The sequence below is a fragment of the Nerophis lumbriciformis genome, linkage group LG01, assembly GCF_033978685.3.
Source record: "Nerophis lumbriciformis linkage group LG01, RoL_Nlum_v2.1, whole genome shotgun sequence".
Taxonomy (NCBI): Eukaryota; Metazoa; Chordata; class Actinopteri; order Syngnathiformes; family Syngnathidae; genus Nerophis; species Nerophis lumbriciformis.
In genome coordinates, this window is record NC_084548.2 from 16,480,730 (window position 1) to 16,508,368 (window position 27,639).

At 39.9% G+C, this 27,639-nt stretch overlaps 1 protein-coding gene across 4 annotated transcripts in view; it reads right to left on the reverse strand.

Moving 5' to 3' along the window:
* LOC133616704 (TOX high mobility group box family member 2-like) overlaps positions 1–27,639 on the reverse strand; it is a 270,313-nt gene that overhangs the window by 115,941 nt on the left and 126,733 nt on the right. The gene's annotated exons all lie outside the window — the stretch shown is intronic.

Here is a 27,639-nt window from a genome sequence, read left to right on the forward strand (position 1 = left end):
GAAAAACTTGATTTATTTCAGTAATTGCATTCAAAAGGTGTAACTTGTACATTATATTTATTCATTGCACACAGACTGATGCATTCAAATGTTTATTTCATTTATTTTTGATGATTTGAAGTGGCAACAAATGAAAATCCAAAATTCCGTGTGTCACAAAATTAGAATATTACTTAAGGCTAATACAAAAAAGGGATTTTTTAGAAATGTTGGCCAACTGAAAAGTATGAAAATGAAAAATATGAGCATGTACAATACTCAATACTTGGTTGGAGCTCCTTTTGCCTCAATTACTGCGTTAATGCGGCGTGGCATGGAGTCGATGAGTTTCTGGCACTGCTCAGGTGTTATGAGAGCCCAGGTTGCTCTGATAGTGGCCTTCAACTCTTCTGCGTTTTTGGGTCTGGCATTCTGCATCTTCCTTTTCACAATACCCCACAGATTTTCTATGGGGCTAAGGTCAGGGGAGTTGGCGGGCCAATTTAGAACAGAAATACCATGGTCCGTAAACCACGCACGGGTAGATTTTGCGCTGTGTGCAGGCGCCAAGTCCTGTTGGAACTTGAAATCTCCATCTCCATAGAGCAGGTCAGCAGCAGGAAGCATGAAGTGCTCTAAAACTTGCTGGTAGACGGCTGCGTTGACCCTGGATCTCAGGAAACAGAGTGGACCGACACCAGCAGATGACATGGCACCCCAAACCATCACCCAACCATGCAAATTTTGCATTTCCTTTGGAAATCGAGGTCCCAGAGTCTGGAGGAAGACAGGAGAGGCACAGGATCCACGTTGCCTGAAGTCTAGTGTAAAGTTTCCACCATCAGTGATGGTTTGGGGTGCCATGTCATCTGCTGGTGTCGGTCCACTCTGTTTCCTGAGATCCAGGGTCAACGCAGCCATCTACCAGCAAGTTTTAGAGCACTTCAAGCTTCCTGCTGCTGACCTGCTCTATGGAGATGGAGATTTCAAGTTCCAACAGGACTTGGCGCCTGCACACAGCGCAAAATCTACCCGTGCGTGGTTTACGGACCATGGTATTTCTGTTCTAAATTGGCCCGCCAACTCCCCTGACCTTAGCCCCATAGAAAATCTGTGGGGTATTGTGAAAAGGAAGATGCAGAATGCCAGACCCAAAAACGCAGAAGAGTTGAAGGCCACTATCAGAGCAACCTGGGCTCTCATAACACCTGAGCAGTGCCAGAAACTCATCGACTCCATGCCACGCCGCATTAACGCAGTAATTGAGGCAAAAGGAGCTCCAACCAAGTATTGAGTATTGTACATGCTCATATTTTTCATTTTCATACTTTTCAGTTGGCCAACATTTCTAAAAATCACTTTTTTGTATTAGCCTTAAGTAATATTCTAATTTTGTGACACACGGAATTTTGGATTTTCATTTGTTGCCACTTCAAATCATCAAAAATAAATGAAATAAACATTTGAATGCATCAGTCTGTGTGCAATGAATAAATATAATGTACAAGTTACACCTTTTGAATGCAATTACTGAAATAAATCAAGTTTTTCAAAATATTCTAATTTACTGGCTTTTACCTGTATATATATATATAAATGTGAATAATAGACCATTGATGAAAAAATATGTTTGTCTTCTCAAATTTGGTGGGTGCTGTTTATGTACTGGTGCTATTTATAGTCTGGGAAATGCAGTAATTTTTTAAATTAGATTAATCGCACCTATTAGTTTAGATTAATCATGATTAATCATAGTAACTTGTTTGCTTGCAGAATTCAAATTCACTTAAAAATAGACCCCAATATTTTGACACAAGTGCAACTTTATTATCAGTCGGACACAAACTTCTTGTGTTACTTGAATGCACATCATTTATTTGCTCAAAACCTGGTAACAATTGTATCTAAAGTCTCATCTGGGATTTTTTTTAAATCAAATTTTGCCAGTAAGCACACTAAAAATCCCTTTTTTGTATTAGCCTTAAGTAATATTCTAATTTTGTGACACACGGAATTTTGGATTTTCATTTGTTGCCACTTCAAATCATCAAAAATAAATGAAATAAACATTTGAATGCATCAGTCTGTGTGCAATGAATAAATATAATGTACAAGTTACACCTTTTGAATGCAATTACTGAAATAAATCAAGTTTTTCAAAATATTCTAATTTACTGGCTTTTACCTGTATATATGTATGTGTGGGAAAAAAAAAAAAAAAAAAATCACAAGACTACTTCATCTCTCGAGATGAAGTAGTCTTGTGATTTTTTTTTTTTTTTTTCCCCACACATACATATATTGCGCTCTACTACGGTATCGAGCACTATTTTTTGGATAACCTTATTAAGACATATATATATATATATATATATATATATATATATATATATATATATATATATATATATATATATATATATATATATATACATTTTCTACCGCATATCCCTCTTGTGGTCGCAGGGGTGCTGGAGCTTATCTCAGCTGCATTCGGGCGGAGTACGGGGTACACTCTGGACAAGTTGCCACCTCATCACAGGCCAACAAAGATAGACAGCATTCACACTCACATTCACACACTAGGGCCAATTTAGTGTTGCCAATCAACCTATCCCCAGGTGCATGTCTTTGGAGGTGGGAGGAAGCCGGAGTAACCGAAGGGAACCCACGCAGTCACGGGCAGAACATGCAAGAGGATCGAACCCAGTATATATGTATATATGTATATATATATACAGTATATATATATATATATATATATATATATATATATATGTATATATATATATATATATATATATAAATATATATATATATATATATATATATATATATATATATATATATATATATATATATATATATATATATATATATATATATATATATATATATATATCAGTGACGTGCAGTCAGGGGAGGCAGGTGAGGCAGTGCCTCACGTGCCATCATGGGAAGAAAAAAAATGTAAAAAGAAAAAAAAAATCATTAAATTGTTATATGTATCCAGTGATTATACTATAAAGTTATTTTCCATTTAACTTCACCAGTTTTAGATTATTTGTATTCAAAATCGCTGAATTTTCACATTTGCCGTTCAAATACAGAGACTTGCGGTGATCAGCAGCCAGTTGAGCCTCACCATGGATTGCGCAATGACTCGGCTAACTGCTGGCCTGCTGTGCAGTGAGATCGTATTGCTATATGAATTATATTATACATTTCCATAGTTTAGTTAGCTGAGGTATATAATGTACAGTGTATTTTGTCAACAACTGTATGTGTGTAACGTATTTCTTGTGCTGAGCAATCATAAAACGGCTGCGAAGACGCACTGGCTGAGGCTCGCAGTAATCCCGCCTCATGGTGGTAGAGGGCGCTAGCGATCCCGGATCATTTTTGCCACTACTCGGCTGCAGAATAAGTGACAACAAGCCGCAACAGTTAGCGATCGTTTATGTTTTCCTCTCGCCTGGATTTTTAACATGGAGGATTACATATCTAAAATAAAACAGTTTTTGTTATGCCCGTTTGATTGTGGACTATTACTGACACCTTGTGGCGATGGGAAAATGCTGCGCGTCATCAGTTTGGGCACTTCCGGTTTACGATGTTAGTCCAGTTCATTAGACAATAAGAAGTAGACAAGTTGTGTTACCTCTTACAAGCCTTGGAAAAGATAAGTCTGTAAGTAAACTGTTTAACTTGTTTATGTGGCTCAATATGAAGGTGGAAAGTGGCTAAATTTGATAGTAAGATGTGTATTGAAAAACGATTTTTGTGCACTAATTTAATGGATGTTTGAGGACTTAAAATAGCTGCCGGTTGTGTATTTTTACCATAGAAATAGTTTCAACACTCAGCAGTGTTTGTTTGATGGTGGTGCTGTGTATTTGTGTGGAGCTGATGTTTACATATTGTGTATTGTATTTCAGTGTGTTGATTGAATCATACAGCTTATACATTGTCATTGTGTGTATTTCAGTTTTACAAAAAAAATAAAAATACAAGTCCAGTGCAAGACAAAGCAAGATCAACAACAATAAAGAGCCTAAATGGATTCATCTGCTTTGGAACTTTATTAGAACGTCCTGGATTGGTTGTTAGCTGTCTGCCAAGCTGTGTAACCTCAACACATATAGAGAGGGCAGAACAGTTTTCTAAACTGCACTTTCAATCGAAGCAGGAGGTAATAATTAAAGGAAGATCTCCATCGAGACAGAGAGACTTTTAAAACTGAAGAAAGATAAGGAAGACTTCTATAAACAAGTTATCGATGCTTTTGTTCAGAAGGAGCGGCGCATGGACTTCATTTATAAATAAAGGTAAGACCATAGTAACGTTTTTTTTAATTAAATGTGCTTTTTTGTGTGCTACAGTTTGTATGTGTAAAGTTAAAGTTAAGTTAAAGTACCAATGATTGTCACACACACACTAGGTGTGGTGAAATTTGTCCTCTGCATTTGACCCATCCCCTTGATCACCCCCTGGGAGGTGAGGGGAGCAGTGGGCAGCAGCGGCGCCGCGCCCGGGAATCATTTTTGGTGATATAACCCCCAATTCCAACCCTTGATGCTGAGTGCCAAGCAGGGAAGAATGCTAGTATGAGCTTTTAAACATAACCCGTTAACTACTGCCAATCAAATGGTGAATAAGATACTCTTTAGGGTTCATATGTTTGTAAATCTGACTGTGATGAAGTCAGTGCCTCACCAGCCATGAACCTTCTCACGTTGTGCGATTCAGAATCGATTATCTTTTTTTTTTTTTAAATGTTCTTTTAAAACATTTTTTTAAATTTTTTTTTTATTAATCAATCCAACAAAACAATACACAGCAATACCATAACAATGCAATCCAATTCCGAAACCAAACCCGAGTATCAATATTAGCTACAATTTCAACATAGCAGTGATTAAAAATCCCTCATTGACGCACCTGGGGATAAGTTGATTGGCAACACTAAATTGGCCGTAGTGTGTGGATGTGAGTGTGAATGTTGTCTGTCTATCTGTGTTGGCCCTGCGATGAGGTGGCGACTTGTCCAGGGTGTACCTCGCCTTCCGCCCGATTGTAGCGCCCCCGCGACCCCAAAGGGAATAAGTGGTAGAAAATGGATGGATGGGATGGACATTATCATTAGACATTTATAAAAAATAAAAATAAATGAACAATAGTGTCACAGTGGCTTACACTTGCATCGCATCTCATAAGCTTTACAACACACTGTGTCCAATATTTTCACAAAGATAAAATAAGTCATATTTTTGGTTCATTTAATAGTTAAAACAAATTTACATTATTGCAATCAGTTGATAAAACATTGTCCTTTACAATTATAAAAGCTTTTTATAAAAATCTACTACTCTGCTTGCATGTCAGCAGACTGGGGTAGATCCTGCTGAAATTCTCTGTATTGAATGAATAGAGAATCCTTTTGAATCGGGAAAAAATCGTTTTTGAATCGAGAATCGTGTTGAATTGAAAAAAAAAAAAAATAGAATCGTGACCCCAAGAATCGATATTGAATCGAATCGTGGGACACCCAAAGATTCACAGCCCTAATATATATATAAATATATATATATATATATATATATATATATATATATATATATATATATATATATATATATATATATATATACATATATACATTTTACTACCGTTTGGAAGCAATTCATGTATGTAAATAAAGATATACACATACATACATATATATATATATATATATATATATATATATATATATATATATATATATATATATATATATATGTATGTGTATATCTTTATTTACATACATGAATTGCTTCTTTATTTACATACATGAATTGCTTCCAAACGGTAGTAAAATGGTATATATATATATATATATATATATATATATATATATATATATATATATATATATATATATATATATATATATATATATATGTATGTGTATATCTTTATTTACATACATGAATTGCTTCCAAACGGTAGTAAAATGGCTAACCAAACAGAACAGAAAAGTTGTTGATGTCTTTATTCATCCTTTATGAGATGAACAAGATTTTCTTCTTTTTTTAATAGGGTTCAAGATGTTTATCAGGATTAATTACTTCTACTTTGTAAACACTTTTTAGTGTGAACAGTTTCTTAAAGTGGATCATTTTAGTACATTGGTTGATTTCTTTGCTGAATCCGTTCCATAATTTAACCTCTAGGGAAGAAAAATCCATAGATTAGCCGCACCTTTGTGTAAGCCGCAGGGTTCAAAGCTTGGGGAAAAAGAACCGCCTTATAGTCCGGAAAATACATCAATCATTTGACAGCTCGAGTTTAAACTAAAGCATGAACAATCATTTGTTAGTTTTCTGTCATGTTCCACTTGACAAATTCCCCTGTGTTCCGTCCTTTATTTGAGACTATTATTTTGTATCGGTTTCCTATGTGGCCACGACAAACTACAATAGCAAAATGGGACGTTTTCAAAGTGTGAGGTGAGGCTATATAGCCTTCTGGACCAGCCCAGAAGGCTATTTCGGATTCACAGCAACTTGAGAAAAATAAAGTAAAATAGTTTCCCAACCTAAACTAACTTCAGTTATGTTTAAAGGCAAAATTAATAGATTTCTTGTTCTTAAACTGCGAAAATAAATAGTCTCACACAAAACAAATTGTATACCGAGTGCAAATGTGTGGCTGAAGATAGATCTAATAGAAAGTATTTGTGATCATTACATCTTCAATAACATTAAATTAATTTGAAACTAACAGTAGTATTTTACTAAAATAAATAATTAGTTTACAGTTCACCATTGCGCCACTACACCAGCACTGTACTACAGTGTTACAGTGTTACTATTCATTTGTTTGAATGCTGATACTCCTGCTGGAACAGTTGTACTCTACCCATTCTTCATCAAAGTGGATCATTGCAGTGTCTATAAAAGTATATAAAAAGTACTGCGTCTCTCATACACACACACACACACAACAAACTTTTAGAACTTTTCAATGTATATAAGAGAATCTCAAGCAGAATGTGTAATACTTGTGACTTTAAAAGCCTTTTCCAGCACACCAAGTCTCTAAAAATAATTCTCTCACCGAGCGGAATTAATAAGCCCAGAACAGTACACAGCCATTCTGTGAAGAAAGGGGTGTGGTGGTGGTGGTGGTGGAGTGTGTGTGTGTGTGTGTGTGTGTGTGTGTGTGTGTGTTTGGGGGGGGGGGGGGGGTCCTCATGCAATATGCATGCTTGTTTGAGCACCCTCCTTCCTCATCTTTACCCTCTTCTCTTGATTTCTCTTTCTACATCTCTCACTCGCTCCCTCCTTCTGTGTTCAATTAAGCTGCAGGAAAGACCGAACAAACCTCAATCTGAGACAATGTGCCCCTGAATTTTGATGTTGCCAACACAAAATAAAAAAAGAGCTGTTGGATGCAAAAAAAAAAAAAAAAAAAAGACAGAAAGACGGTTGAATGGATGGGAGAAAACAAGACAAGTAAGACTACTGTAACAATTCTGTCACCACACCCATAGCAAACAATGAACATGACACACACACACACACACACACACACACACACACACACACACACACACACACACACACACACACACACACACACACACACACACACACATAAAGGCCATACAGAGTGCAGCCTGTGGCCATGGCGACACATGCTCTGTTGCTGTTAGATAAGGGAAACAGGGCCTCTTCCTGGGTGTGAGGATACACTACACACGCCCAAAACAAATCGCTACAGCAGAACCTTGGTCACACACCTCATCTTTTTTATTGGCTAACTTTTATCAGCTTTATCTTATTTGTCATTCCTAACCTCGCCCGATATTAAGATGCACATCTGCGGGAATTTGACGGAATTCTTTGATTTACCAACCCTGTGTCGTCCAGTAAACTAATAGGTAAGCAGGACAGGTGCCTTACGTATAGGGCTTGAAAGTGTAACGTGGAAACGCAATGCATCATGGGTCTTACTGCACCGACATACCATCTTTGCATTGGGATGGATGCAAGACTAGTCCTAAAGTTGTGTTTTATTCTAGTGCAGTGGTTCTTAACCTGGATTCGATCGAACCCTAGGGGTTCGGTGAGTCGGGCTCAGGGGTTCAGCGGAGGTCAAGACACACCCGACTCATCGTGTATATCAAAACTTCTCCCTATCGGCGTATTACGGATACGGCAACAGCAGAAGTCAGACTGATTTGCAGGTGTGTAATTTGTTGTGAGTTTATGCACTGTGTTGGTTTTGTTGTTTGAACAAGGTGATGTTCATGCACGGTTCATTTTATGCACCAGTAAAAAAACATGGTAACACTTTAGTATGGGGAACATATTCACCATTAATTAGTTGCTTATTAACATGCAAATTAGTAACATATTGGCTCTTAACTAGTCATTATTAAGTACTTATTAATGCTTTATTCGGCATGGTCTTATTATAACCCTAACCCTCTAACCCTGGCTCTAACCCTCTAACCCTAACCCTAACCCTAACCAAATAACTCTAAATTAAGTCTTTGTTACTGAGAATATGTTCCCCATACTAAAGTGTTACCAAAAAAGTATAACTTTGTCTTGAATTTGAAAAATATACAAACTGAAACTGGTGGGGTTCGGGACCTCCAACAAGGTTAAGAACCACTGTTCTAGTGTCTATCTGTGTACCCCGAATTCCGCCCGAGTGCAGCTGGAATAGGCTTCAGCACCCCCCGCAACCCTAAGAGGGACAAGCGGTAGAAAATGGATGGAAGTTCCAAATCTGCCTCGAATGTGCAGCATTAATAACTGCCACAATGGGTGTCATCACTTCAGGGGGAAAAAACGATTTTGTGAGATTTGTCTCATTTCCAGCGAAGAAGCAAAGCCGAAGGAAGTCAGGTTAGTGAGCTAATAAAGAGACAACAAATAGACCGGATAGTAGCCGTGAGATGGTCAACCATGACTTTTAACGCCATCACCTGGTACATGTTGGTGTGTTCACGGCATTTTCACACTGGTAAGCTTACATAGCATTTAGTAGGATGTTAGCGTTAGCAAATTTTGCATGCACCTCCTGGTACCCTAGCACCTCCAAGACCCTCAAATCTAGACTCCAAACATCCCAGAACAAGCTAGTTAGATTACTTCTAGACCTCCACCCCAGATCACACCTCACTCCTACCCACTTCTCCAAAGTGGGCTGGCTCAGGGTGGAGGACAGAGTAAAACAACTTGCACTGAGCCTTGTCTATAAAATCCGCTACACCTCCCTGATATCGAAGTACATGTCAAACTACTTCCTTAACGTAAATGACCGCCATAACCACAACACCAGGGGGAGCTCCACTAACCACGTTAAACCCAGATTCCGATCTAACAAAGGTCTTAACTCATTCTCTTTCTATGCCATATCAATGTGGAATGCGCTCCCAACAGGTATAAAAGAAAGGGCATCTCTATCCTCCTTCAAAATTGCAATAAAAGTTCACCTCCAGGCAGCTACAACCCTAAACTAACACCCTCCCCGGATTGTTAATAATCAAATGTAAACAATCAAATGCAGATACTTTTTCTTATGCCTTCTGATCTCTCTCTCTCTCTCTCTCTCTCTCTCTCTCTCTCTCTCTCTCTCTCTCTCTCTCTCTCTCTCTCTCTCTGCCCACTACTTGCTGTCCATATCCTACCAGGTCAGACCTACACTGTTCCAATATCCATTTCTCTGTTCTCAATTGTTGATGATAACAACCAAACCCAACCAACCCGCCCCCCTCCACACCCCGGATTGTAAATAATGTAAATAATTCAATGTGATGATCTTGTGTGATGACTGTATTATGATGATAGTATATATGATAGTATATATCTGTATCTTGAATCAATTTAAGTGGACCCCGACTCAAACAAGTTGAAAAACTTATTCGGGTGTTACCATTTAGTGGTCAATTGTACGGAATATGTACTTCCCTATGCAACCTACTAATAAAAGTCTCAATCAATCAATCAATCGGATTGTAAATAATCAAATGTAAACAATCAAATGTAGTCACTTTTTCTTATAATTTCTGATCTCTCTCTCTGTGTCCAATACTTGCTGTACATATGTACCAAGTCAGACCTACACTGTTCCAATGTCAATTTCTCTGATGATGCAATTGTTGATGACTGAAGTGTTGATACCAACCAAACTTAACCCCCCCCATATCCCACACCCCGGATTGTAAATAATGTAAATAATTCAATTTATATACTGTGATGATTATCTTGTGTGATGACTGTATTATGAAAATAGTATATATCTGTATCATGAATCAATTTAAGTGGACCCCGACTTAAACAAGTTGAAAAACTTATTCGGGTGTTACCATTTAGTGGTCAATTGTACGGAATATGTACTTCACTGTGCAATCTACTAATACAAGTTCCAATCAATCAATCAGCTACAATAAGCTACGCTAGCCGCAGGTTACAAACAATGTCAAGTATTTAGGAAAAAATCAATCCTCCTAATGATAGATAATTAGCCGAAAATGCTTTAAATATTTCCCACATTAATGCACAGGCTTGAAATATATTTAGTTTGAAACAAATTTCTCCAGGAGACACCACACAGTGACAAGTCTTGTTGACTTACCTCTGAAAATACGACAGTCTTCTCTTTATGACTGCAGCTTGCTCAAATCTCGCCTATTGGCCGCATGGATCAATTCCACCAGTTTTACTCATTTTTCTAAGGTGGCGTGCCAATAGAACAGGGTCTAGTTTGTTTCTGCACAATCCTTTCTTTCGTACCAACAATGGCTACCCAGGCCCCGCAATGCAGTGCAAAATCACGTGCCCTTTTGAGCCCTATTTTTTTTAACAGAAAAAAAAACAATATGCAAGGGTGGCCATTATTTCAGATGAGTTACTACCTATCTGTTCTGACAGCCACCCTGGAGTGAAATGTGACAAAGATAAAACAGCACACCTTGAGGGGGAAAAAATATTCGACACCCACAAAAACATAATACAGGTTTCAACCACTTCCGACACCAGTGATGTAAAAATAAAGATGGTTGCTGGTCTCATTCATTCGTTTTCTGTTACAGCGCGGCAGCCACAAACACATCAAACCTTCAACTGCACAGATGGTGAGAGATGGAACGCAAGATTGAGGAGAAAGGTTTTGTTTCCACTCCGAACTTAAGTTCAGAAGTGAAATCTAGTCTAGGATGGGGAACATCAGTCGTAATAGTACAGAGCGCCATAAATTAATTATATGACAAGTTTTCCTACATGTGATTGCGTATCACAATACTCAATCTACCTGCAGTGTCAAAATGACTTTTCTAATGAGGAGAAAAGCATCCTGATTGCAACAATAAACAGTTTCTGACAAAGCAGTCGACGTAACCGTAACGGAACAAAAGCTGATGCTTGCAAATTTAATTTGCCAGAGACATATGGAGAATGGGCAATGAAAGATCTTTTTAACCCTACGACAGTTTGTTAACATAGTTTTTCTCCATACGAATTGTTATTTCTATTCTTCTGTTGTCATATGATTTTATACTCTTCTCGAACAGGGACTTTCGTTGTATGTCTTGACTACAATGACAAATCCACTATTCATGGAGTTAAAGCAACTTAAACTGCACGATGTGATCAACTTTAAAACTGCTCAAATTATGTTTAGGGCATCCCAAAACTCTCTACCATCCAATATACAGAACCTATTCCAGGATAGAGATGCTCACCATAGTTACAGTCTTAGAGGAAACAACAAATTATATTTGCCTAAATTTAGAACAACTTTAAAATCAATGTGCATTTCAGTGCATGGAGTCAGTCTGTGGAACAACTTAGGGGAAGAGTTAAAAACCTGTTCTAACATGATTACATTTAAAAGACTGTTTAAAAAAAGAAGTACTGAAGCGATGAGAGAGAGGTGTATGGTCAGAGAGTGTTTGGGCCTGTGTGTGTGTGTGTGTGTTTTGTCTCGTCTTGTCTTGTCGCATAGTAACAGTGGTACTATTGTATTGTTAGTGTATAGGAGCTTTTCTTGTTTTTGCTTGTATAGTATTGTTCTTGTATTATATTGTTTATGTTAAATGTGGAATGAGCGAGAAGGGTTGGGATATTATAAGCAATTGCTTCATCCAACCCCTTTTCAAGCCTTGCATAAATGTCTCTGCCAAAATGTAAAAAAAAAAATGTGTGTTGTTGTATTGTGCAGGTTTGAAATAAATACTTCAAACAAAAAAAATCAAACAAACAATAAAACTTAGGTATGTACTAGTGTTGTCCCGATACCAATATTTTGGTACCGATATTTTGTATTTCGATACTTTTTGGTACTTTTCTAAATAAAGGGGACCACAAAAAATTGCATTATTGGCTTTATTTTAACAAAAAATCTTATGGTACATTGAACATATGTTTCCTATTGAAAGTTTGTCCTTCAATAAAATAAAAAACAAACCTACTTGTCCTTTATTAGTAAGTAAGCAAACAAAGGCTCTTAATTTAGTTGCTGACATATGCAGTAACATATTGTGTCATTTTCTATTCTATTATTTTGTCAACATTATTAAGGACAAGTGGTAGAAAATGAATTATTAATCTACTTGTTCATTTACTGTTAATATCTACTTATTTTCTCTTGTAATATGTTCTATCTGCACTTCTGTTGAAATGTAATAATCACTTATTCTTCTGTTTGGATACTTTACATTAGTTTTGGATGATACCACAAATTTGGGTATCAATCTGATACCAAGTAGTTACAGGTGCGGGACCGGTACTTTTCAGAGGCGGTATCGTACCGAATATGATTCATTAGTATCGCGGTACTATACTAATACCGGTATACCGTACAACCCAAGTATGTACACAAATCCTTCAGTGGTGAACAATCTAAATTAAAGGTGGAATCTGTAGGCACCTCACGGTTCGAATCGATTCCGATTTTCGTAGCGACGATTCGATTCAGAATTGTTTCTCGTTTCAACACGATTCTTATAATATATTATTTGGTATGTAAGTCATGATAAAACGTTTTAATACAACAGGGCTCTAAAATAAAGCTAAAAATATTATTTACAAAAATCACGGAATACTAATGAATCTAATAAAAGAAAATAGAACAACCCCAACTCCAACCCAATCCCAGCTTTATAATACTTAGGATATACATTTACAAAGCAATCGAGAAGACATACAAATACAATACTAAAAAAAAGGAAAAAAACAGATTTAACAAAAGCAGCTGTAGTAGAAACTAGTGATGTCAAATGATTACCGTATTTTTCGGACTATAAGTCGCAGTTTTTTTCATAGTTTGGCCGGGCTCCAGTGCGACTTATATATGTTTTTTTCCTTCTTTATAATGCATTTTCGGCAGGTGCGACTTATACTCCGGTGCGACTTATACTCCGAAAAATACGGTACATGTTTTACACTATTGCATTTTCATTAATCGCGATTAATTGCAATAAATTACTTGGGTGTATAATGTTGATTAACTTAAAAATAAAAAAGTCATCGATTAATTCAATTATACAAATGATTAATCGGTTAATGATAATAAGATATTTATAATATATATAATATATATATATAGAGTACGTTGAACTTGAAATACGGCTGATGCAATAGAGAGCAGTTGTGTGGGTGCCGTGATCTGTGTGGAGAGAGAAGGTTTTTATTCTTGAAATATGTATTTATTTTTAATAATGCACACATGTTAAACATGCAATTTCAATGTTGATGATGTGCATTTATTAGAAAAAAAGAGTGTTATAGCAAGCAGAAAAATGGTTTATTAAAACAATTTTCCCTAAAATAAGTATTGAAGCTATAACGTATGTTTTTATCCGATTACTCTAATAATCCAACAAACTAATCAGTCAATTATTAAAATATTCGATAGCTGCAGCCCTAGACAATATCCATCCATCCATCCATTTTCTACCGCTTATTCCCTTTGGGGTTGCGGGGGGGGGGGGGGGGGGGGGGGGGGGGGCACTGGAGCCTATCTCAGCTACAATGGGGCGGAAGGCGGGGTACACCCTGGACAAGTCGTCACCTCATCGCAGGGCCAACACAGATAGACAGACAACATTCACACTCACATTCACACACTAGGGCCAATTTAGTGTTGCCAATCAACCTATCCCCAGGTGCATGTCTTTGGAGGTGGGAGGAAGCCGGAGTACCCGGAGGGAACCCACGCAGTCACGGGGAGAACATGCAAACCGAGCCCGGGATTGAACCCGAGACTACTCAGGACCTTCGTATTGTGGGGCAGATGTACTAACCCCTCGTCCACCGTGCTGCCTCCCTAGACAATAATGCAATTTTTTTTCGTCACAATTTAGTATAGGAACATTTTAAAAATGTTTTACTTGAATGCACATTATTCATTTGCTCAAAAGTCAGGGTGTGTTTTGAAGTGAAATTTGCCAACAGCACACCAGTCCGAGTCTCCTCACTCATCTTTGCTCTGACATTTGCATTGACTTGATCACTGACCGTAAAGCTACTTGTTCCGCCTTTCAGGTAACCATCAAAATAAATTGCTCAATGAATCTACACTTATACATGATAGATGCGATAATGTTTCGTGGATAATTGCATCTGTTAATGCATTAACTTTGACAGCCGTATTAAAAACTTGTCTTAATTATCCAGGCAAAAACAGCTTGTTTGTTATTCAGAAACAAAGCTCAGCACAAGCTTACCAAGGTTGGCTGCCATTTGTTTTTGTTTACATTCGACCGGTGTGCTGAAAGCTTGGCCGTCATACTGTAACCTGAGAGTTACATAAAAATGCAACATTAGTCTTTATTGACTGCTCGCCATTTTCCAAAGGTGTGTCAAAACTGGATAAAAGCGTCTTTGTTTATTTGTCTAAACCAGGGGTAGGGAACCTATGACTCGAGAGCCAGATGTGGCTCTTTTGATGACTGCATCTGGCTCTCAGATCAATCTCAAATCCCGGCCGAGTCATACCAAAGACTATAAAAATTACCTACCTGCTTGACACTCAGCATCAAGGGTTGGAATTGGGGGTTAAATCACCAAAAATGATTCCCGGGCGTGGCACCACTGCTGCCCACTGCTCCCCTCACCTCCCAGGGGGTGAACAAGGGGATGGGTCAAATGCAGAGGAAAAATGTCACCACACCTAGTGTGTGTGTGACAATCATTGGTACTTTAACTTTACTTTAAAGGGGAACATTATCACCAGACCTATGTAAGCGTCAATATATACCTTGATGTCGCAGAAAAAAGACCATATATTTTTTTAACCGATTTCCGAACTCTAAATGGGTGAATTTTGGCGAATTAAACGCCTTTCTATTATTCGCTCTCGGAGCGATGACGTCACGTTGTGATGTCACATCGGGAAGCAATCCGCCATTTTCTCAAACACCGAGTCAAATCAGCTCTGTTATTTTCCGTTTTTTCGACTGTTTTCCGTACCTTGGAGACATCATGCCTCGTCGGTGTGTTGTCGGAGGGTGTAACAACACAAACAGGGACGGATTCAAGTTGCACCAGTGGCCCAAAGATGCGAAAGTGGCAAGAAATTGGACGTTTGTGTTACGATCCGCTGCCCGGATCATAGTTTGTTTATGTTTGACTCACATGTTTTTGCATCACGCGACTGCCACGTAAGTTCGTTCTTGTTTCCTAGACTCAGCATAGTTCCATAGTTTGTGCTAAGTGTTAGCCTTAGCTTCCAGTGCGTTCGGCACCTCTTCCTGTCGGTTTGTTTTCTGTTTTGTACCATCCATCCATCCATTTTCTACCGCTTATTCCCTTTGGGGTCGCGGGGGGCGCTGGAGCCTATCTCAGCTACAATCGGGCGGAAGGCGGGGTACACCCTGGACAAGTCGCTACCTCATCACAGGGCCAACACAGATAGACAGACAACATTCACACTCACATCCACACACTAGGGCCAATTTAGTGTTGCCAATCAACTTATCCCCAGGTGCATGTCTTTGGAGGTGGGAGGAAGCCGGAGTACCCGGAGGGAACCCACGCAGTCACGGGGAGAACATGCAAACTCCACACAGAAAGATCCCGAGCCCAGGATTGAACCCAAGACTACTCAGGACCTTCGTATTGTACCAGTTTTGTGTTATTTTATTATTAAATCAAGTTATTACCTGCAAGTCCTGTCCGGATTCGTCCCTTGCATCTTGGGAGAACAAACCCCCGCATCACCATGCGTACTGAACGTGACAGAAAGAAAGCAGCACCTCGTACTCCCGCATCGGACAGCAAGGAGTCTTCGCCTCGCCGTCAGGACGCCTCGCTCCCGAAGACTCCTCTTCCGGACAACAGCACGCCAAGAGCAGCACAGTCTTCCCCTCTGATGTTTGGAAAATCCATTGAAGTATGTGCCAAACAATTTTCCAACTGGGCTGTGAGCCAAAGGGAGACCCGCGGTGTTGACATTACGCTGCATACTTGTGATGACGTCATCCCGCCCACTAGTGATGACGTCAGAGACCAAGATTTTTTTTTAGATTCTGTTTACTCCCTCTGTCAGCCCCCCACTAAGGACTTTATTTCTAGAATTAATCCTTATGAGAAATTTTTTTCAAAATTTAGATTTTTTCAGTGTCAGTCTCCTGTTTTTCAAGCCCCGCCTCCAGTGACTTTGGCTTCGCCCCCAGTGACCAATGCTCCCAGAAATGGACTTTTTGGACAATTGAGAGGGGAGGAGTCTACCCCCCTCCACCCACCCCTAAAGAAGATGCCAGACCACAGGGAGCGCGTCTGGTATCCGCTCCTTGAGGGGGGGGCTGGTACTGGGAACTGTGCTAGTGGGGTGGCACCACTGCGCCGAGCTAAACCGCAACCTCCTGCACGGCCACCGCCACCAGTCTTTCGGCGTGCTAAACCGCAACCTCCTGCACGGCCACCGCCACCAGTCTTTCGGCGTGCTAAACCGCAACCTCCTGCACGGCCACCGCCACCAGTCTTTCGGCGTGATAAGCCGCAACCTCCTGCACGGCCACCGCCACCAGTCTTTCGGCGTGCTAAGCCGCAACCTCCTGCACGGCCACCGCCACCAGTCCTTCGGCCTGCTAAGCCACAACCGCCAGCTAGGCCACCTCCAGCTGCACCTCGGCTAGCATCTGCACCTGTTCCTGCACCTCGGCTGACACACCAAGCTTCGTCTCCTGCAGCTCCACCATGTCAAGCCACACCAGCGCCGGCTCCACGGCTGGTTCCCACACCAGCGCCGGCTCCACGGCTGGTTCCCACACCAGCGCCGGCTCCACGGCTGGTTCCCACACCAGCGCCGGCTCAAAGACTAGCACCAGAACCTGCACCAGCGGCCGCGACGACGACGACTCCTCCTGCCTCCACGGCGACGACGACTCCTCCTGCCTCCACGGCGACGACGACTCCTCCTGCCTCCACGGCGACGACGACGACTCCTGCCTCCACGGCGACGACGACTCCTCCTGCCTCCACGGCGACGACGACTCCTCCTGCCTCCACGGCGACGACAACTCCTCCTGCCCCCACGGCGACGACGACTCCTCCTGCCTCCACGGCGACAACGTCTCCTCCTGCCTCCACGGCGACGACGACTCCTCCTGCTTCCACGGCGACGTCTGCTCTTTCCTCGTCTCCGGTGGGCTTTTCCAGGACGCCGCCACCTTCCTCGCCCTCATCGTCGTCTCAGCAACCTCGAGTGGTCTGGCTGCGCAAGCGGCGCTCTTGGAGGTTTGTGTATGGACGCCAGTGGCGCAAACTGCAGCGACACCCGAGACGTGGTCGTAGAACTCTCCGGCTGCTGAACTTCTGGCGCCACTCACGCCCACCTTCTCGGCAGCCACGAATGTGGCCTTTCCGTGGTCGCCCGCCTCGCCTGCGGCAGCGGCGTTCCACTCGCCGCCGCCACCTGACTCTTCCCCGGTGGATTCGGGGACACGTGGCCTGGCGACCCACCACCAAATCCTCCCTCCGCCCTCCCTTGACTCTCGAACTATTTCTTGTTTTTTGGGTTCTAGTTTTATTTCGTGTCAAGGGACATCTGGAATCTGTCCTTTAAGGGGGGGGTACTGTTACGATCCGCTGCCCGGATCATAGTTTGTTTATGTTTGAGTCACATGTTTTCAGCACCTTGATTTTGTTTGTTTTCAGTTGCCATGTCAACTGATTACATTCACCTGCCTCTGGTTAGTGTTCGGGACGCGCACCTGTTGCCCGGGCACTAATCAGAGGGCTATTTAGTCTTTGCCCTGGCCTCACTCGGTCTGGCTTCCTAGTTTGTTCTTACACAACTGATGACGACGATTATTTCCTGTTTCTTAGCTACTAGTTCTCACGCTAGGCTATTTTGGTTTGCTAGCTCCCACGCTAGCCCTTTTGTTTTACCTTTTGTGCTACGTGCATGTCTTTTGTTTATTCATCGTATGATTTATATGTTAAATAAATCATATTCCTACCTGCAAGCTGTGTCCGAAGCCGTCTGCATCCCTGGGAGAACACACCCGCATCACGATGCGACCCAGTCGTTACAGTTTGTTCCGCACACTTTACTGACGAAAGCTATGCTACGACAGAGATGGCAAGAATGTGTGGATATCCTGCGACACTCAAAGCAGATGCATTTCCAACGATAAAGTCAAAGAAATCTGCCGCCAGAACCCATTGAATCTGCCGGAGTGTGTGAGCAATTCAGGGACAAAGGACCTCGGTAGCACGGCAAGCAATGGCGGCAGTTTGTTCCCGCAGACGAGCGAGCTAAACCCCCTGGATGTCTTGGCTCACACCCTCCCTTACGCCACCGAAGATGATCAAGAGAAGAATATCGACCCTAGCTTCCCTGGCCTGCTGACATCAACTCCAAAACTGGACAGATCAGCTTTCAGGAAAAGAGCGCGGATGAGGGTATGTCTACAGAATATATTAATTGATGAAAATTGGGCTGTCTGCACTCTCAAAGTGCATGTTGTTGCCAAATGTATTTCATATGCTGTAAACCTACTTCATAGTTGTTAGTTTCCTTTAATGCCAAACAAACACATACCAATCGTTGGTTAGAAGGCGATCGCCGAATTCGTCCTCGCTTTCTCCCGTGTCGCTGGCTGTCGTGTCGTTTTCGTCGGTTTCGCTTGCATACGGTTCAAACCGATATGGCTCAATGGCTTCAGTTTCTTCTTCAATTTCGTTTTCGCTACCTGCCTCCACACTACAACCATCCGTTTCAATACATGCGTAATCTGTTGAATCGCTTAAGCCGCTGAAATCCGAGTCTGAATCCGAGCTAATGTCGCTATAGCTTGCTGTTCTATGCGCCATGTTTGTTTGTGTTGGCATCACTGTGTGACGTCACAGGAAAATGGACGGGTGTATATAACGATGGTTAAAATCAGGCACTTTGAAGCTTTTTTTAGGGATATTGCGTGATGGGTAAAATTTTGAAAAAAACTTCGAAAAATAAAATAAGCCACTGGGAACTGATTTTTAATGGTTTTAACCCTTCTGAAATTGTGATAATGTTCCCCTTTAAGTAATGAATAATTCCCCTGGTAATCACAGTGTTAAAAATAACGTTCAAAATATAAAACATTCTCATGCATTTTAATCCATCCACCCGTTTTCTACCGCACCTGTTCAAGAAGTCGCATTAAAGGTAAGAAGTATTTCATTTATTATTGGTTAGCTTCAGAATAACAATGTAATTAAAAAGAATAAGAGACTTATTGTACTCTAAAAATATTGGTCTTATTTAAAAATGCACGCATTTAGTTGTATTCACTGTTAAAAAATATTATATGGCTCTCACGGAAATACACTTTAAAATATTTGGCTTTTATGGCTCTCTCAGCCAAAAAGGTTCCCGACTGGTCTAAACAATCACAATATTTGTTGAGCATCTCACAAAGCTAAAAAGTTAAAGTACCAATGATTGTCCCACACACACTAGGTGTGGCGAAATTATTCTCTGCATTTGACCCATCACCGTTGATCACCCCCTGGGAGGTGAGGGGAGTAGTGGGCAGCATTTTTGGGAATCATTTTTGGTGATATAACCCCCAATTCCAACCCTTGATGCTGAGTGCCAAGCAGGGAGGTGATTGGTCCCATTTTTATAGTCTTTGGTATGACTCGACCGATCTCAGGGCGGACACTCTAACCACTAGACCACTGAGTAGGTTCTCACAAAGCGCACAACATATAACTTTGCAGAAACAAAAAACAGGTCTGACTAAAGTTCTATTTACTCGGGCATCAACAACCACCTGCTAATAAGCAATAACACCTTGATAGCGTCAAGCACAGCAGGTGCAGTACTGCTATATTTAACCTGGGCGCTACTAGGAAGTAAGTATCCCACCAGTTTACCTTGCAGTTAGGCTGTCTGAGGTGAGTGTGTGTATGTGTGTGTGTGTGTGTGTGTGTGTGTGTGTGTGTGTGTGTGTGTGTGTGTGTGAGTGATTGTTCTTGTATTTCTACTCTTTTTGAGACATCAACAAGGAAAAGTACCTTCCATATGAGGACTGGTGAACAAGTTAGGACCGATATCATGGTCACAATATGGAAAAACCATTGCATCTAATAGAGAATGTCTCATTTGCACCCCTGGTGGTGAAATCTATCAAAATTAGGGTGGTCCCCAAAAAGGAGGGATTTTTCAAATTGACTGTGTGTCTGTTTTAAAAGTGCTCCCCCTCTGGTCAACATATGAAATAACAAGTGTGTATAAGAAATTGAAATGCACCCCCTTTGGTCAAAACTAATAAAACAAATTAAAAAAAATATGTATATAAAGACATACTGTAATAAATTGAAGTAAATCCCCCCCCCCCCCCCCCCCCCCCCCCCCGGCTGCACCAAATGATAATATAAATACATTTAATAAAGTCAAATACAAATAAGGCAACGAGAGAAGTATCCTACACTTCTCTTTTGTAAAGTAAATCTGAACAGCCGATATGGGCATCTACATCAACTATATGATTTGCCTGAGAAGCTGGACAGGACAAAAAATAAAATAAAATAAATAAATAAATAAATAAATATATAAATAAATAAATACAATTAAAAAAATAAAAATAAATTGAAGTAAATAATGAAGATTAAAAAACAATTACAAACAAAAAATTCAAAAAAAAAGAATGAACTAAAAGCAGTCTTTTTCTCACGTGTCGACTCCTTATAAAATTGGAAACAATTTCTCGTATTCTGTCTGTTTCTGTAATGTTGCAATATTTTCTCGTAAAATTATTACTTTTTTATGGAAAATTATAAATGTTTTAATGCAAAATGGTGACATCTGTTATTCTGAGTTTTATCACAATATTGCCCATTTTTTTGTTGTTCTTGTATAATAGTGACATTTTTGGAGTAAAATGATGACTTTTGTAATAATTTTGCCAAGTAAAATTGCGATTATTATTATAATATCGCCATAATTTTAAAGTTTTCTTATTAAAGTGTGACTTTTGTCGAGTAAAATTACGACTCTTTTCATAAAATTGCCAAAATGTTAAGCTTTTCTTGTAAAATTGTTATTCACTGTCATTGAGTAAAATTCCAACTTTTATCATAATATTGCAAACGTGTTCAGATTTTCTTGTAAAATTTTGACTTGCGTTGAGTAAAACTTTCATTTTAAAGACTTTCATTATAACACTGACCAAATTCTAAGTTTTTCTTGTGAAATTGTGACCCTTTTCTTGTGCAACTCCAACAGATTTTTCAAAACAAGCGTTTTTATATTTGCATAGTATGTATACATTATTAATGTTGTAAATACAAATCTTTATATATCTAGAATGGGTGGTCCTAAAGAGGGAGGCATTTTTCGGTGGTCTCAAGAAGGTAAGCAATACAAGAATGTGTGTGTGTGTGTGTGTGTGTGTGTGTGTGTGTGTGTGTGTGTGTGTGTGTGTACAATACAGTATGTCGGTGAGGTTTCTCAGGAGAGGATGCAGAGTCTAAGCCACTTTTAACCGGGGTAAACAGCGATGAGGAGGAGATAAAGGGCAGAGTGAATGTCACATTACCCCAAGCCCTTTACCTCAGCTAACCACAGCATCAGATAACTGCAGCAGAGGGGGAAAAAGTCTGGTTTCCTCCATCATATAATTGGCTATCTTATTGCAATCTACTGCTCTCTGCCTCTGCACTAAATAAGAAAGAAGCAAGAAAGAGCTAGGGGATATGAACAGCAACATTTTTTATTTTTTTAAATTTTTTTATAAAAAGGTTCAAGTTTGACAGTTGTGGCGGTGACAAAAATAAATGATTACAAGCACAGGGAACACTCATTTACTTCTATAAGTGTCTCCCTTGTCAGTTTTGCTGTTGACAAAACAAGGAACTTTTCTCTATCAAGCATAACAGATGGCTCAAAAGAATATGCGCACATTTTAACACAGGGAATAATATTTATTGCAGTATGTTATTTCACTTCACTGAAGAAAAGATTTTGTCAGATATCATTTATTTCTTCTTTGGCAAAACAATTATATGCCGCACTACTTGCCAAGCGAAATGTAGATGTCAACGCTTCCACGTATCATGCTTGGCATGTTTCTATGGATGCCTACATAATGTGAACCATCTATTACAGCATCCTTTACTTAAAGTGGGTTTGGCCCTTTTGTCCTTTTTCACACATTGAAATGCAGAAGATGGAACATGAAATAAGATCTGCAAAGTGTGCAAAAACTAAGCAGTAAAGAGAATGAATACAAACCCCGTTTCCATATGAGTTGGGAAATTATGTTAGATGTAAATATAAACGGAATACAATGATTTGCAAATCATTTTCAACCCATATTCAGTTGAATATGCTACAAAGACAACATATTTGATGTTCAAACTGATAAACATTTTTTTTTTTTGCAAATAATCATTAACTTTAGAATTTGATGCCAGCAACACGTGACAAAGAAGTTGGGAAAGGTGGCAATAAATACTGATAAAGTTGAGGAATGCTCATCAAACACTTATTTGGAACATCCCACAGGTGTGCAGGCTAATTGGGAACAGGTGGGTGCCATGACTGGGTATAAAAACAGCTTCCCAAAAAATGCTCAGTCTTTCACAAGAAAGGATGGGGCGAGGTACACCCCTTTGTCCACAACTGCGTGAGCAAATAGTCAAACCGTTTAAGGACAACGTTTCTCAAAGTGCAATTGCAAGACATGTTGGGATTTCAACATTTACGGTCCATAATATCATCAAAAGGTTCAGCGAATCTGGAGAAATCACTCCACGTAAGCGGCATGGCCGGAAACCAACATTGAATGACCGTTACCTTCGATCCCTCAGACGGCACTGTATCAAAAACCCACATCAATCTCTAAAGGATATCACCACATGGGCTCAGGAACACTTCAGAAAACCACTGTCACTAAATACAGTTCGTCGCTACATCTGTAAGTGCAAGTTAAAGCTCGACTATGCAAAGCGAAAGCCATTTATCAACAACATCCAGAAACGCCGCCGGCTTCTTTGGGCCCGAGATCATCTAAGATGGACTGATGCAAAGTGGAAAAGTGTTCTGTGGTCTGACGAGTCCACATTTCAAATTGTTTTTGGAAATATTCGACATCGTGTCATCCGGACCAAACGGGAAGCGAACCATCCAGACTGTTATTGACGCGAAGTTCAAAAGCCAGCATCTGTGATGGTATGGGGGTGCATTAGTGCCCAAGGCATGGGTAACTTACACATCTGTGAAGGCACCATTAATGCTGAAAGGTACATACAGCTTTTGGAACAACATATGCTGCCATCTAAGCGCCGTCTTTTTCATGGACGCCCCTGCTTATTTCAGCAAGACAATGCCAAGCCACATTCAGCACGTGTTACAACAGCGTGGCTCCGTAAAAAAAGAGTGCGGGTACTTTCCTGGTCCTCCTGCAGTCCAGACATGTCTCCCATCGAAAATGTGTGGCGCATTATGAAGCGTAAAATACGACAGCGGAAACCCCGGACTGTTGAACGACTGAAGCTCTACATAAAACAAGAATGGGAAAGAATTCCACTTTCAAAGCTTCAACAATTAGTTTCCTCAGTTCCCAATCGTTTATTGAGTGTTGTGAAAAGGAAAGGTGATGTAACACAGTGGTGAACATGCCCTTTCCCAACTACTTTGGCACGTGTTGCAGCCATGAAATTCTAAGTTAATTATTATTTGCAAAAAAAAAAAAAAAAGTTTATGAGTTTGAACATCAAATATCTTGTCTTTTTAGAGCATTCAATTGAATATGGGTTGAAAAGGATTTGCAAATCATTTTCCGTATATATTTACATCTAACACAATTTCCCAACTCATATGGAAACGGGGTTTGTAGGTATCTGGCCAGGTATCTTCAAAGTGTGGCAAAGTGAGGCTCAGCGTACACAATTCGAAAGGGGCCTCCCCTACTTTTCTTTCTTAAAGCGTATTTTGTGATGTTTTCAGTTCAAACCACACTCTGTTTGCTCTCTCAAAGTCGGCACAGAAACATAACTCCTTCACTGAAAAAAAGTTGGGGGGAATTTTTTTCAAACCAATACCGATACAGATAACTTCCTGCTTCTCGTTATATCCATTATTTACTGAAATTAGGTTTAACTGTAGTTTATGCACACTTGTCTTTGCTGTTGGTTTTTGAGGGAGCTTTTTTTAGAACTTTCAGAACGGCGTGGTAGCAACGCTGGCGTTTTAGGTGACTCGTAATGTTTGATGTGTTGACGCGCGTGTTTTTTCCCTCGTGCAGAATGTTTGCAGATAACACGCAAAATGTCCTCCTCTGTAACAGTGACGAGGTGATCATGATCGACGCCGTGTTTGTTCACAGTGACCTCAGATGAAGTGTACGACGGGCTGTTAACAGTTCGAGCAGGAGAAAAGGAGCACTTGATTTGCTCATCACCACCCACCTACAGCAGAGTACAAGTAATCTCGCCTCATTTTTTGTCCTGCACGGCTACTTGTTTCCTGGCACCACCCAGGTAAGGCCCACCTCAAACACTCTGTAAACCGCTAGATAGCCAACCTCGTTTTGTTTCCTAATCTGCAGCAGTGGTGTGGTACGGCAATGCCACTTGGACAATCATCGCAGTTCACCTGACACATGAAACGTAACAAATTGAGGGGTGCACTATCTACTTTAGCTGCCAGATGGCAGTAAAATGTTGAATATTTTCAAATGCATTTTGTGGCCATTCCAACTTTGACCACAGCATCAGTTGCTCTGTAGATTGGCACTTTCCATAATTTTTAGCAAACTGCATTGCAAAATAAATAACCCCTTCACTTTCCTCTAACGCGAGATCCACCCAGGAATGACATCATATGAATCCTTTCCCTACTGTACACACTTTCCCGACTGAACACTAGTCTCAAAATAAAAAAAAACATACAATTATATACAGTGGTTATAGCTCTATAAACCAGGGTCCCCAAACTACGGCCCGCCAGCGTCCAAAATCCGGCCCGCGGGAAGTCCTAAATAAAAAATGTTTTAAATTTGTATATATATATATATATATATACAGCCCGGCCCCCGCCCAATTGTTTTAACCCAATGCACCCCTCGAGTCAAAAAGTTTGGGGACCCCTGTTATAATCCAATCCAATCCAATCCACTTTATTTCTATAGCACATTTAAACAACAAAAATGTTTCCAAAATGCTGCACAACAATATATATAAAAAAAAATCAATATTAAAAACGATATTCAAATATTATCCTTAGCTCCACCAATGACTGAATAAAAACAAAAAATAAATAAATATAAAACCAATATAAAAATAAATATGATTAAAAACGATTTTAAAGGGTAAAACCAATTAAAACAGTAGAAATCAAAATTTTTATAAAAAAACAAAACACAGAGGACAACAGAGGACAGAGGACCACACAACTCACGTAGTGTTAAAAGCCAACAAATAAAAGTGGGTCTTAAGACGAGACTTAGAACACTATATAAACATTAAAGGTGTCACAAAGGGAATGTGAAAAAGTATGACAACAATTAACTATTAATCTGTATTTTTTAATAAATCAGGAGAATTTCTCTATTATTGTTCTGAACTCCTGTTTAAATATCACTGATGTACTTTTTCAGATAACAAACTAGTTGAGACTGGCTCCACAGCAGCTTTGCAAGTGCAGCCTAGGGGTGTAAAAATTTTTTTTCCCGAATGAATCGCGATTCTTATTTGTAACGATCCTTCATATATATATATATATATATATATATATATATATATATATATATATATATTTTTATTTTTATTTTTATTTTTTTTAAGTCTGTCCTGCCCAGCCACTTAGACAAATCATGAAGATGCCCATATCTGCTGTACAGATTTACTTTAGAAAAGAGAAGAGTAGGATACTTCTCTGGTTGCCTTATTTTTATTTGACTTTTGGGTAGAATTGTATTAAACAAAACCAATATACTTTTAAGTAATTTAGACATTTATCACAGCTGTTTATCTATTTCATGAAGAGAACCGATTCTGAATCAAATCGGTACCCCCAATCGTGTGGTGCCCAAAGATTCACAGCACTAGTGCAGCCACTCTATTTTTCCTCAATTGCTTCAAGATAATCAACCTAACTTTTATCAAGCTTTAAAGGGGAACATTATCACAATTTCAGAATGGTTAAAATCATTAAAAATCAGTTCCCAGTGGCTTATTTTATTTTTCTAAGTTTTTTTCAAAATTTTACCCATCACGCAATATCCCTAAAAAAAGCTTCAAAGTGCCTGATTTTAACCATCGTTATAAACACCCGTCCATTTTCCTGTGACGTCACATAGTGAAGCCAACACAAACAAACATGGTGGAAAGAACAGCAAGCTATAGCGACATTAGCTCGGATTCAGACTCGGATTTCAGCGGCTTAAGCGATTCAACAGATTACGAATGTATTGAAACGGATGGTTGTAGTGTGGAGGCAGGTAGCGAAAACAAAATTGAAGAAGAAACTGAAGCTATTGAGCCATATCGGTTTGAACCGTATACAAGCGAAACCGACGAAAACGACACGACAGCCAGCGACACGGGAGAAAGCGAGGACGAATTCGGCGATCGCCTTCTAACCAACGATTGGTATGTGTTTGTTTGGCATTAAAGGAAACTAACAACTATGAAGTAGGTTTACAGCATATGAAATACATTTGGCAACAACATGCACTTTGAGAGTGCAGACAGCCCAATTTTCATCAATTAATATATTCTGTAGACATACCCTCATCTTTTCCTGAAAGCTGATCTGTCCAGTTTTGGAGTTGATGTCAGCAGGCCAGAGAAGCTAGGGTCGATAGCTCGCTCGTCTGCGGGAACAAACTGCCGCCATTGCTTGCCGTGTTACCGAGGACCTTTGTCCCTGAATTGCTCACACACTCCGGCAGATTCAATGGTCTGGCGGCAGATTTCTTTGACTTTATCGTTGGAAATGCATCTGCTTTGAGTGTCGCAGGATATCCACACATTCTTGCCATCTCTGTCGTAGCATAGCTTTCGTCGGTAAAGTGTGTGGAACAAACGTCTAATTTCTTGCCACTTTCGCATCTTTGGGCCAGTGGTGCAACTTGAATCCGTCCCTGTTCGTGTTGTTACACCCTCCGACAACACACCGACGTGGCATGATGTCTCCAAGGTACGGAAAACAGTCGAAAAAACG